Genomic DNA, 13,447 nt, shown 5'->3' with positions numbered 1-13,447 from the left:
TCCGTCATCGCCACGTCGCATACCATCCTGGAGAGAAAGTTTGGGTGTGGACCCCGGTGCGTCGGCCCGGCTTGTGTGATAAACTGATTTCCCGTTACTTCGGACCTTACGAAGTTCTGCGCCGAGTCACGGAAGTGACTTACGAAGTTCTTCCAGTGGGTACTGTGCAGCCCTCGCGTCGGCAACCACGCTCCGAGGTCGTGCACGTTGTCCGCATGAAGCCCTATTTCACGCGGTAGTGCGCTATGCGTTTGTTTCGTTGTCGCGTAGGACACCTTACCCCGCCTCTTTTATCTATGCTGTCCATGTGCTGATCTTTCTTTTCGCTTACATTGGCCATCGCTCGCGCTCCGTCCCTTATTTCTTTTTTTAAGAGGGAGAGTAATGCCACCTGGTGTCCCCATGTTCTAGCTGCGCCTGGAAGAAGAGGACACTGAAGTTGACTCTCGTGCTGTGCGCCGAACGTTTGCCTGCCGGTACAGCTTCGTCCCGTCGTTTTAGTCAAGTCTAGCCCTGTTGTCCGTGACAATATTCTGCTCTTATCCTGTGGCATTGACTTCATTTATTTTATCGTGACAACTGAGGGTATTTTTCCTTCTGACGCCCTTCACTTCTTCACCCTCTCCCTTTTGCTTTTATATTCTTTTGCATCCTTGAACAAAGATTAGTTTTTAGTCAGCCTAGTGTCCTTTTGTATTCCTTTGTGTGTTTTTTTGTTAGGCTATAGTTTCATCTTTAACATGAACCAACTAGCTCAGATCAGATCGCCTTGGAGGAGTAAATGTTCTGCCTAAAGGTTTCATAATACTCAGAAAATTTGAGCTGAGTTTCTAAAAGCTTGAAAATGACACCTTGAACTGAAAAAAATAATAATAAATAACTAAAGCGATAAAGAATGATTTTGTACTGACAGGTTCTTCATGCATAATATAAAAGTACAGTTCATATACATTTGTTGCAGAAATTTTGAGTTCCAGAAAGAAGGTATGTATAATATTTATAGACACCTATACTCCTCTGCAACTTTCTTTTGCTTGGCAGCGAAGGCTACACAGGAAAGGGAATGAGTCTGGCCTTTGTCTCCATGCCACTGACAGTGGGTTGTTCAGGGGAGGGGTGATGAGGGGAGGTTGATAAGATGGTGCATTGTTGTTTCTGTCTGGACAGCATGGGGGCAAACACCTATCTCTTTCCTTTTCTTGTGTAGCCATTGCTGCATAGACACTGAGTTTCCCATGAATATAGTCATGCAGTAGTCAGAAAAATTCAGAAGGCTGTCACATGATGGGATTTTAGCCCCTACATAGGGAAATTGCCTTTGACTGTAGTAAATGCTGCAAATTATATAAAAAAAAAAAATCTGAAAGGGTGCAAGCATTTTGATGCATTTGGCATGGAATGGTCATAAAGGAAGGATGTGTTATTGTGGTTGCTGCACTGTTCTGTCAAAATAATCCTGTCAGTTTCTTCCTGTATGCATTGTAATTGCACGTTATCAGCCATGTCTATAGAAAAAAATAGAGCACTGCAGAATCGTGCATTGGAGTAATGCGAAAGCACGGATGCTGCTGTTGGCTGTTTCTAGTTGCTTAATTCACTTCTTGTTTACCCATTTTAGTCTTTGATACTTTCAAATTGCTCGCCAATCCCTTCCCATGCCCTTTTTCAGCTTTACTTCCAGTTGCGTGATATCACGTCCTTGACGTCAATGTACATTAATTCACTTCTTGTTTACCCATTTTAGTCTTTGGTACTTTCAAATTGCTCGCCAATCCCTTCCTATGCCCTTTTTCAGCTCCACTTTCAGTTGCGTGATGTCACATCCTTGACGTCAATACAGTCGTGCCCCGTTAATATGACCCCCGTTAATATGGACGACCCGAATTATGGACAGTTTTTCTGGGGACGAAACCTTTTCAATGTATTTATGCCTCGTTAATATGGAAACTCGCTTTCCGGACAATGGACAGGGGAAGAATGCACGCGCCCCACTTGGGCGCATGTATTTTTGTCTCGTTAATATGGACAGTGCTTGAAAAAAAGCAGAGGAGTCCGAACGCAAGTTAAAGAAGGGCGCGCCGCCCGTGAACCTACGCGACAGCCGATACGGCGGGATGCCTGAATGTGTCCTGTGGGGTTGGAAAGAACCAAAGCGGGCGTGTCGCCCTTCTAAGGGAAGGGGAGGGGTCGGAGGGAGAAGAACGTACACATCAAACGGAGGGCCAGCGTAAAAAAGAGGGGGAACCAGGAGATTTCTGGGTGCAGCGGAAGTGCCGCCGCAGTCGGGAAAACAACAACATGTGGTTGCAATAAATTCTGCTGAATGTGAACAGAGAGGCCGGTAAAAGCGTAAGAAAGAAATGACGGGAAGAAAGACAAATGCCTACAGTGGCGGTGGGAACTGAAGTTTTCTTTCCCAAAGCGCAATGTGTGTTCCATGAAGCCGTTAACGCTTTTCGGTGAGAGTTAAGACACACTCACAACGTAGAGTGACAAAAGAAAGGCAACGTACGAACACGCAACCGGGACCGGGCGTCCCGTCCTGGACGCGCTTCCCTCTCATGCTCCTGGTTTTCATCCCTGTTGCGCTGCCGAACTGCAAAATTTGCACACTAGGCGGTCCGTATGTCGGCTTCGCTTTGACTCTACGATGCGGCCTTGGCAAGGTCTGAGCTCTTCGTAGTCGGCTAGCCGTCTTTCTAAGCTGTACTTCAGCTTGCAGTGTTTGTTTTATGGGAACATTTTACCCATTTTAGTCTTCAGTACTTCCAAATTGCGCGCCATTCCCTTCCTATGCCCTTTTTTTCTGGCTCGACTTCAGGTTGCGTGTCGTCACATCCTTGACGTCATCTTAATTGACTGATTTAATTAACTAAACGTTGTGCCAAGCCATTGGCTAATAGAGCATTTTCGCCTTTTCACTGTTTGTGCCTCTAATTAATTATAATTAACTTATTGGCCTAAATATGTTTTGGGACACAACATTATGTCACCCACTATCAATTGACACCACTCATGAACCTCTCCCAGTTCTCAATTACAACTGCTGTGGGCACGATTTTGCTTGTTCTGCCTCCAAATAATTGCCTCATTAACTTATTGACCTAATTACTTTTTCGCACACAATATTACGTCACCGTCTATCGACACCACTCATTAACCTCTCCCAGTTTTCAATTACTCACAACTGGTGCGGACACTATTTTGCTGACGCGGTCTGCGGATGCGGCCTGTGGACAGAAATCTGTGACCATAGCAAAGTAATGCTTTTGCATTAAAAAGTGCTACATTATGAACCCACTGTGCATGCTATATTCAAGCTATTAATTTTGCTGTACCATTCTTGCAATGTGCCTGAGAGCAAACTTTGTAACTGCGGGTGTGGTTATGGCCAGGCTGCTTGTGCCACTGAACACCAATTTGGCCCTGGAAATTGCCGAAGCACCTCAAATGCGTGAAAGAGCTGCTGTCCTGAGTTTAACTGTGCAAGCCTGTTGCTACCTTGCAGGCTCAACTACCACGAAGCACACCATGCCACTCTAGTGGACATGTTCAAAAGTAAGTGAACTTTCCCAGTAGATATTCTATTACACTGAATACATTTGCAGTATTTTAGGATCTATACATAGTATTTAGATCATCATAGCATGACCCACTTTGGGAATATAAACCCGGTGAACCAACCAATGCTGAATGTGAGAAAGAAGATGGCTTCGCAGTATGAAATAGCACTGCACAAGAGCATAGGGGGAGCCTCAGTTCACAAGCAGAGCCAATGTTGTGACAAGGGCACTTGTCCTTGTCTGGGTAGCACCGTTATCACTAGCAGTGTTTAAATGCTTGCGAAGAAAAAAAGCTAGAGAAGGAGAAGGAAAAAGCAGGGCAAGGAGTGAATGTTTCCTCGGGTAGGAATTTATATGAGCCTGGAACTGATGGAACCCTGTGACCTGAAAAAGAAAATAAAATGTGGCAGGAGCAGGAAAAGATACAATGCATGGTAGATGATGAGTTGGCACCTAAAGCAGGTTGGATGCTGAGACCTGTTTCTTGAAAGGGAATAGACTGGTATTTCACCTGATAAGTAATACAGCCACAGGGGAACAGTACCAAGAGCTTTCCAGAAGAAGAGGACAGTTGGATAAAAAGTAACAAAATCAGTGCAATGCATACCTGCCAAGGGTGACATGATCTGAAAAAAAGTATTCAATGGGAACAAAAGTAACCAGTGATAAATAGGAAACATGTTTAGAAAAACTCTTGCAGCTTCCTTTGCTGGGACGGAGGTGCGGGGGGGGGGGGGGGGGGGGGGGGGCAGTGTACACATGCTCTCGCTGTCAAAAAGTGAAAGGACTCTATGTAATTAAAGCTTTATGAGATCGTTTTCCCTGCTAGATATACAGTCAAATCTCGATATAACGAATCCCACGGGACCGGAAAAAATCATTTTTTTGAAATATCGTTGTAATGAAAAATCTGCAATTATAAGCCAGTGGTCAAACCTAGGTATGAAAGTGACGTAGCTTGGCAGTAGGCATGTGTGTAGACAAGCAAAACCTCAAGCGAAAAGGTTGCACTAACTCCAAAGCTGATTTGCGTGCAGCAAACACGACCACGCACTACATTACACCACTAGAGCACATGCACCTTCCACTTTCCGGGACACCTCATTGTGTGCGTCATTGTCCCGAGCGATGAAAGTACAAAAAAAAACGTGTGCAAAAAAAAACATCGCAGTTCTCTATGATCCATCTTCAATACTCCCTGAGCTTTGAAAACCTTGTCTCGGTCTTTCATAATGATCCCGGCAGTCAATGGGGCAGTACTAGCTGTCTGTAGAGGCCGAATCACTTTTTCCCTGCGTCGATTTCTCGCAGCGAAAGCAGCTGCGTTCATATCTTCTTGGCACTTCGCTGGCTATTATCATCGCTAATCTCGCACAAAGTTCGCAACAAGATAATCTGTGTGCAAAAAAAAAAACAACAACAAAATACCGTCCTGCATGCGTGAACTCACGAACGGCCGAGTCGCGTACGGCACACAGCACAGGAAGAAAAAAATGCAGGCAGCTAGGCCTGCTGGCTACTGCGTAATAAGCCATAGCTTCATGGTGGCGCTAGGAGCTGGTCCTAGATGTTCTGATGATGGTAGCTACATCCCACGGTCCATACACACAGAAACGGCGGTTTCTGTTTCGTTTCACGCGAGAGTTGTAAGCTGCGGCGCTGTTAATTTTAGCCAATTTCATAATACTGATGTTCCAAAATTATAGACGAGAAAATAAAATACGTTTGTTATTCTGAACTATACGCTTTTTTGAAATTCGTAAATCTGAAATAGTTTTACATTGAAAACATAGCAAATCTGCTGGGGATTCTTAATAAATTCGTTAATTTGAAAAGTTCGTTATTGTGGTGTTCATAGTAACGAGATTTCACTGTAGTGCAAATATCTCGAAAGGAGAATTAGTATTCCTTAAATATATTCCCTCTGCACTATAGATAGTAGGGACCCCATAAAGCTTTAATTATACAGTTTATTCACAGCATGTATAAACCCCACTACACCCCCCCCCCCCCCCCCCAGACAACAGCAAAGCTGCAAGTGTTTTTTTAAACACGGTCCCTTGTCACCACTGCTTACTTCGTTTCCCCTTGAATCTTTTTCTTCAGATATTCTTGCGCTAGGCAGGTGTAGTCTACTCTGATTTCCTATTGTTTTTTCTTTCTATTGTCCCCTTCTGGAAAGCTCGGTAACTATTCCCCTGCGGCTTGTCAAGTCCCTTTGCAAAGTCTGTCGGTCCTCTTTCAGGAAACAGGTGTCATAATCCAACCTGCTTCAGAGGCTAATATATCACATCTCCCATTGTAGCTTCTCCTGCTACTGGTGCTCTTTATTTTCCTTTTAGGTCACCCCGTCACAGGTTTCAGGCCCATAGAAATTGTAGCCCAAGAAACATTCTTTCACTCCTTTGCCTGCTTCTTTCTGACTCCCACCCCACCCACCCTATCTCCCCATCTTTGCTTGACTTTTCTTTAGAAGCAAAAGCGGATTTAAACTATGCCGTAACGATTGCTGTACCCATATGAAAAGTTCTCTTGTCAGAATGTTGGCTCGGCTTGCAGACTCCGGCTCCTTATTGATCCTTCTCCAGTGGTCTATTATAAACCAGCCAAGCTACTAAACTTTAGCTTGCATAGCCATACACTATAAAAACGGATGTTTACTCTTTCAAGTAACAATAAATTGTGGATTGAGGTGAAGATGATTCTGACATAGTGCTGTACCACCGTGAAACCAAGTTAATGTACACCTTCTTTTGAGCCATGCAACATTTTGGAACATCAGCTTCTGCCTCGTGCATGATATGGAATTTTGTAGGCTGGTGCACCAGCCTTAAGCTTGCATAATTTTGAGTGTCTGCCACAGTAGTCTAATATTGTAATGCCCACTTTGCATTGGCCAAGTGGTGCCGCCTAAAGTTGCCTGCTGGCTGTCTTGCCTGTGTCTGCAAATTGTTCAGCTACGGTATACATGAAGCATGTGGAAAGATTTGTTGAATTAAGCCAAGCATGGAATGCATCCTTGAAATGAACAATACCAAATAAGAGTCAGAAATGAACTGTTTTGTGACTATCTCAGCAATCCTTTGGCCTCCTGTCATGACCATTACAATAGTTAAGCAATTAAACAAACTTATGCAGAAAAGATGGTTCACTGCATTTTCTACCAGTAATATATCAAAATATAAATTTGTTTTGGTTTTTGGGGTTTAGTGTTCCGAAGTGGCTAAGGCTATGTGCGACACCATAGTGGATGGTTCAGGAAATTTAGACCACATAGGGTTCTATAATGTGCACTGACATCAGACAGCACAGGGGCGCCTTGCTTTTTCCCTCCATCAAAAAGCGGCTGCCGTGGCCCAGATATAAATATAACGCTCTAACCGCATGAGGCGACAATTCGCCGTGTCACACGGTGGGCTAAGATCTGCAAAAGCATTGCCGCTCGTCGCTGTTGCTCAGGTTCTGGGCTTTTAGAAAATTTCATATGTCGCCGGGAAGCACCTTGCGAAGCGGCCAATCGCAGAAGGTTTTGGGGTTCTCAACTTCAGTTCTTGTGAGCGATGCTTGTTTTGCTAGTCCGGTTTGAGCGAAGAACCCGCAGACGCTCACTTCGTGTGATCCGTGCATATATGAGCGTATCGAGGCAATTCAGTAAAACTTGGTACGGTAGTAAAGAAAAAAAGAAAAAAGCTAGTGTGGTTATATATTGTTACTGCTTGCAATGCAAGTCTGCATCGCAGTGGAGTGGACCACCGCTGCACTGTGGCTTATTATTTTAAACGCGATGGTGTTGCAAGAAATTTCATCGATGTTTATTGTTAGAAAAAGGATATAGTGTAACTGTACTCCCCTCTACCGACTGACGAGGCGGTGGTAACAAAGCAATGCTGAAAACCAGCCTCTCTGTGGCCTAGTCCCGTCACTCCATTCGGTGTGCACCAGTGGCAAAGACAGATGTTGGCGTTGCGTGACGCATCGCCAAGGATTGTCGCCTCATGCTAGTACCTCTTAATGGCGTTGCAGAATATAATTGCTGTCGGGAGACGGAAATATATTTTAAAGAAAGTATGCAACTACGTTTAATCTGTAAGTGATATTCTTTCCAATGAAATCCGTGATGGTCAAAATAATGCTGGATCACTTGCCATGGTCACCCCTTTATAAATGGGCTTCAAGAGGTTAAATTATCGCAGACTTCCAAGTGAGCTCACCCTTTCACAAGGTGAAACTCACAATGACTATGACAAAATTTAGCCACCAGAGAAAGCAGTAGACTGCAGTGCACATGGATTTATTTTGTTTCCGATTGGGATTCATGCTGCGAACTAGGGTTGAATTATATTCTTCAATTGGGGCCGGTCAGTTTGGCCTTGATGTGGTGCACAATAAGAGTGGGGAGTGGGACGCATTGGCAGAACATTGGGGTAATATGAGTCATCAGTGAAGTTAGGGGAAGAAGAAGGTCTCAAATTAATTTCCTTTATTATTTGTCCAATCTGAATGAAACTTTTCAGCCTTGATTATTTTTCGTGCTGATTTCAAATCTGTACTTGGATTTTTGATAGCTTCGTTGGTTCAAGGACTGCTGTAGATGTAAAAAAATATTCAAAGTGTAATTCTTACAGGGATTTTTGGCAATTTCGCCTTGCCAAATGCAAAAAAATAATTGTATTGCCTCAATGCCGAAGACATGCTCTAGGGAGTGATGCTATTTTTATTAATTTGAAAGTAACCTATAGGCAAGAAAATAGACCAACTCTACTACATATATTTTTCTGCAGTTATCTCTCATCACCATGCTAATTTACAATTAGCACAATTGCACTAGTTCAATATGAATAGCATCACCCCCTAGTTTTTTTTATTACGATTACAATGATACCTTATTTGTCAGCGTCACTTAGAGGCAACATAGGAAAAAGCCCCGCAAGGCTGAGCGCAGTGCCCAAAAATGTCGAAATGAAAAACAAATGCATTGGAAGTTTCAAAAAACTAACTTTTTCTGGAATGCAGTTACAGCAATGTGAATTACATGAGTGTGTAGATCTGCTCTTGAAGAGAGTCTATACTCAGTATGTGACAGTACCATCCCCCCAAAATTGCAAAAGCTTTTCATAAAGGCATGTACTACCCCTAGAATCAGCTTGAGAAACTACATTTATCCCTTCACATGCCTGTTCCAGTGTCCTACAAGGTAAAGAAATATTTAAAATTGTGCAATGACATGGCATCATCGTATTAATAAACTTTCACAAGATTTAAGGCCAAAACGCAGTAGCATATATTTCTCAAATTGACCTATTAACTGATCACTGTCCCATAATGAAACTTTGTTGTGCAGCAGATGCAGAGAAGCATGCTGAAGCAAAAGCTTCTATTCGCACTCCATTGCTTACTGCGGCGCGAAATTTCTTGTTTGCCAAACTTATCACGCACCACACAAGCTTTGTGTGGAGGTTTCAGAGCGCAGATTGCTAGTACAGAAATTCACCGATTTTTCGGACCCTCAAAGGGCCGAGATAGCGTCCGGAAAATCAGGCAGTCCGAAAAAACGAATTCACGCAAAAAAAAGTCACTTTATTTAGAGAGCGGCTTGAAAAAGTGGTCAGTATGCCTCTGCGGGGCGCTATGTTGCCGTACAAGTCAGTCGGCTTGCACGTCGGCAAGGGTGACGTTCTCGCTGTACACAGCCGAAAGCACCATCATAGCTCGGGTTAGTTCACTGCTAGTTGACAAGTAACTTTCGAACAACTGGCGAACAATTTCGTCATCGGTGAGTTCAGCGCAGAGCTCGATCTCGCTATCAGCGTTAGCAAACTGCTCCAGCATCACTTCCATGGGAATGGCTCCTTCAGCGCGCAAGTGCTCCATGAGGTCACTAGGTCAGCAGATGAAAACTGCTGATGGGATTCACTGGCACTATTATCGGATGACGACGGCACTTCATCTCTGATCGCGAAACCTACCTGGTAGGAGCAATTCTGCAGTGTCTCCTCGGTCACCGCCTTCCATGCATCGGAAAACATGCAGAGTGTAGACAAGTTGACACTAGGTTTTGCCGCTGAGCACGCGTGACCAATAGAGGTGCTTCATTGTCCGGATAACGCCTTGGTCTGTGGGCTGTAGTTGGGACGTCATACAGCACACCACACCACATGTGAATGGCGACCGCGACGATTGATGACTGTGCACGACTGCAGCACAGCTGAGCAGGCAGTGGCGGGACGGTGCAGAAAGCGGTGCCTGCTATCGAGGCTATACTGGCTATGCGAGGTTTCGATGGCGTGATGAGTGGACGATATGACGTGTGGGTTCGAGGTTACAGAAAACCAAAATGGCAGCAGCCAGAAAAGCAAAATGGCACCGGCGTTGCTTGCGTTTTCATAGCTCTTGAGTCGCAACTCGAAAAAAAAAGTAAAAAAAATCGAACGAGACAGGTTTTAAATGTCCAAAATTTTGTTCGGTGCTATAGACCTTATGCAAAATTGCTGCCATCTATCAGACCTTCAGCGAACCGCACTACGTGACGCCATGTGCAAGGGTTGAGTGTGTCGGCTGCGCTTACGGCTGCTGCCGTCGCGTTAGCTGTGTCTGTTTTGTGCTGTGATTTCCGTGTATTTGTTCGCATTCAAAGCAAAAAATCACGGAATAATAGACGATTGACTTGTCCACGCTCCCTACATTCCGATTTTACTTCATGAAGCGATACTGCTCTGCAAAAACTTTTTGCGAACGGTGGTAACAGCGTAGCTACAAATGGCAAAACCTTCGTTGTTGCTACGGGGCATTCCTTTATACGCTACTCAAATACGCATCCATAAAAGTGCGAAACATATTGATATTGCTTCCGGGTGTAAAACGTGTCTGCGATGTCATTACGTGTGCACAAACGAGCGAAATGTTTCTTGTTTTTTTTTTCTTTTTAAATATAGAACTGATGCTTAATACACACTGCGCTCTGATGGACCTTCGCAGTTCCCAGTGAAGCGCTCGCACTACTGTTCCCATCCTCTGTCTGAATGTTTAGCAGCTGATGTATCTCTTTAGCGTGTAATCAACCATATAGCAGATCCTATATTCCATATGTTTCTGGCTAAAACCCCCAACCACTTGAATTTGCCGGCGAAACGCGACAGGTTAACGACGTGATTCCGTGCGCGCAGATCCTCCTCAGATATGTAGCTCCTGTTGCCTGCGAAGTCAAATAGCAGAGGTCTGCCTTATACCCTGACGCAATGTCAAGTTCCTTCGTGGATATGTATTCGAGCAGTGCTTTGTGCAATGCGCAGTTTTTGCAGCAGTCTTCCTCCTCTCCAATGCTGCATTTTTTCTTTTTCTTTCCGTAATTCTTGATGGAATTGAAATATTTTAATTGTTTTTCGTTGTCCATGTCAGAGATAAGCTCAGTAGTGATATGGGGGGGGGGAACGAGGTTTAATGGCTTTCTTTGCTTGTGAAGATATTGAATGAAAAATCTAGTCACACTGCGTTCTCATGCAATATTCGACACTGGTGACATTCTTCACGAAATCGTTTTGTGAAAAAGTAGCTAACGTATACGGTCTAATGTTAAATGGCGGTTTTCTTTCTATAGCTGCTGAACATATTTAGCAAACTCCTAATTTATGGGGCGTCCAGTCAGTTGACACCTGAAAGAACACCAATGTTTTCTTTGTGGAGCTGTGATGCATGGATTTTTTTTTTTTTGCCATATTGCAAAACAACAAACAATATTCGCCAGCAGCAATTCAGGGAAGTAGTAGAATGTACCAAGTAATGGACATAGAGAAAACGTGATGCATACATGTATAGGGCTGGGTACTTTTAGAAAAATAAAGCTGGAAGACGTATGTGCGCTCATTTTTGCTTCTACTGCGATAGCCGCAGTAGCAAACCTCACTGCTGAGCGCGGTAAGGCTCGCTAGAAACAATATTGCTTTGTGGATAGTGTCAAATGGTTGGCAGTTTCAATCCCTACTTCATTACACTGTTTTCATGGTGTGCCATGAAGGTTAAATGAAGAAACAGCATTACTCAGTGATATGGATGGTAGAAAAGAAAACTGCCATGGTCCGAATTAAGGCATAACTCCTTTTCGATGCACCTCACACAACTCGGAGGCAAACAGCGCGGTGATCGCCATCACTATAGCAACAACAATCATGCAAACTCGCGGTAGACGAAAGCAGGTAAACGATAGGGGCAGTTGTTGCCACGTATATACTCTGAGTCATTTCTTTTGCAAGTCGTGTTCTGGAGATGCATCTCAGCAACTGAAGCCTGGACGTTGTTGACTATATACAATTCATCGATTGTAAAGACGTTAGAATATCGCGCTGGAATTTAAGAGAGCAGTCTGGCGCCTTTGAAGTGCCGAAACTTGTCTAGATACCTGGACATATAACATACTGGCAAAATCTATTGACAGTTTCTATGCATGAAAGCTTAAAATTGGCGGAACAGGAAAATCGGGAACAACACTCTTGCACATCTTTTATGCGAAAAGGCGATGCACAGTCAGTCTACAGGCAAATTTAACACCATGGGCATTATATTTTGTCTGCCTTAATATCAGGTACTGATTTGCAATCTTCCAATGCACGCTAAATAAGATATTTTACGATTCAGGCGCGCCGTTGATCGAATGTGCGGCTAGTGCGACAATCATACGAGGGAAGACGACGAAGTGTCTCTGCTGAGGTGGCTGCTCATCGCTTGAGTGAAAACCTTACCTTTCGCGTAAATACGATCCTTACATCAAGAGAATTGACTTCTCAGAGTCCGAGGAGGTTCCGACGCCTCATGTGTCATCTGGTAGAGTGGCATTCATCACGTAATTCTTGCAGCTGAACTGCGCTCTGGGACTAGGCCTAGTGCCGTCCGTGGCACGCTGGCGGAGGTACCTTCGTCGGCGCCACCTGTCTTGACGGCATTACCGACCGCACAATTGACATCCGAGCCTGGATCCCAACTCCTGGTTCCTGCTCCTGGTTCATCGGCTGCAGCACATATCCTGCCGTCTCAAAATGCACATCAGCCCGTGAGTGATCTGTCCCGAGGGCGGAGGTCGGGAATGGCTAACCAGCTTCCACTTGGTGATGGAGTTTCCACCAATGTGAGTGAGCAGCCGAGCACGCCAATGGACGTGTCTTCAGCGCTACCTTCTGGACGGGCGGCACAGCGCGGTGCTCAGAAGCGTCCTTCAGAAGACATTGCACCGGGATCATCTACCGCAAACAACAGTTCACAAGGCAAGCGTTCCTGTACAACAACTGATCACCCGGTATTTTCAACACCCGGATCACCATGCTATAAAGTGACCATTAAGGCTCTGACAACCAAGTGCCTTACTGAGATACCGAACAGAGTTATTCAGGCGAATCTGGACGCATGTTTTGGAACCAAGGGTTTCCGTGGTTTCACGGCCAGGAAGAAGTCGAATACAATTGCTGTGTGGCTCCCAAGTTTGGCTGCTGTTGAGTGTCTTCAAACACTTAAGTGTATTGTAACAAGCGAAGTCTCGGTTCCAGTCCAGGTTTACCTTGTTGATGGTTCCGATCTACAACGCTGCATTGTCTACAACGTAGACGTTGACGAGGACCAGGCTACACTTCAGCGTGAGCTCTACTGCCCTACTCATCGTGTGATTCAAGCTCGTCGCATAGGAAAGGGGCGCTCTTGCATCGTCACCTTGCAAGGCCCCGTGACTCCCCCAACTCGCCTATACTATTATGGCTGCATTCTACGCCCTCGACCTTATAAACCAAGTGTCGTCTACTGTTATACCTGTTTCCGACCTGGACATATGCATAGGTCCTGTCCTTTTACAACACCAGATGACGCTATGCCAGAGGAAACAGTATCTTACCGATGCGGACTTTGCA

At 44.6% G+C, this 13,447-nt stretch overlaps 1 long non-coding RNA gene across 6 annotated transcripts in view; it reads left to right on the top strand.

Moving 5' to 3' along the window:
- Nucleotides 1-13,447, top strand: part of LOC146183939 (uncharacterized) — a 203,333-nt gene that overhangs the window by 60,442 nt on the left and 129,444 nt on the right. For 3 of the 6 annotated variants that reach the window (XR_014708824.1, XR_014708825.1, XR_014708820.1), the window contains one exon: nt 3,509-3,558. The exons of 1 other annotated variant lie outside the window; for it this stretch is intronic. This is a non-coding gene — a long non-coding RNA (uncharacterized LOC146183939). Of the gene's footprint in view, nt 1-374; nt 616-3,384; nt 3,559-13,447 lie in introns of those variants that run through there. 2 more of the 6 variants (XR_014708822.1, XR_014708823.1) reach the window with 2 other exon arrangements.

Source organism: Amblyomma maculatum, chromosome 7 (assembly GCF_055883805.1).
Source record: "Amblyomma maculatum isolate TAMU_Amacu chromosome 7, ASM5588380v1, whole genome shotgun sequence".
Classification (NCBI taxonomy): domain Eukaryota; kingdom Metazoa; phylum Arthropoda; class Arachnida; order Ixodida; family Ixodidae; genus Amblyomma; species Amblyomma maculatum.
Note: the sequence above shows the minus strand (reverse complement) of the source record. Positions and strands in the feature narration are given on the sequence as shown.